The sequence below is a fragment of the Nanorana parkeri genome, unplaced genomic scaffold (assembly GCF_000935625.1).
Source record: "Nanorana parkeri isolate BGI_ZX_2015 unplaced genomic scaffold, ASM93562v1 scaffold2603, whole genome shotgun sequence".
Classification (NCBI taxonomy): domain Eukaryota; kingdom Metazoa; phylum Chordata; class Amphibia; order Anura; family Dicroglossidae; genus Nanorana; species Nanorana parkeri.
In genome coordinates, this window is record NW_017308871.1 from 44167 (window position 1) to 44508 (window position 342).

Below are 342 nucleotides of genomic sequence, written 5' to 3' on the forward strand. Positions count from 1 at the left end.
CACAGCCACTTTAGACCCTGCACAGCCTCCTGAAACCTTGCACAGCCCCCTGAGACACTGCACAGCCACCTGAGACACTGCACAGCCCCCTGAGACCCTGCACAGCCTTCTGAGACCTTGCGCCGCCCCCTGAGACCCTGCACAGCCTTCTGAGACCCTGTACAACCCTTCTAAGACCCCATATAGCCACTTTAGACGCTGCACAGCCCACCTGAGACCCCGCACAGCCCCCCTGAAACACCGCACAGCCCCCCTGGGACCCCACACAGCCCTCCAAAGATGTTGCATAGCCACCTAAGACCCTGCACAGCCCCCCTGAGACCCTGCACAGCCCACCTGAGA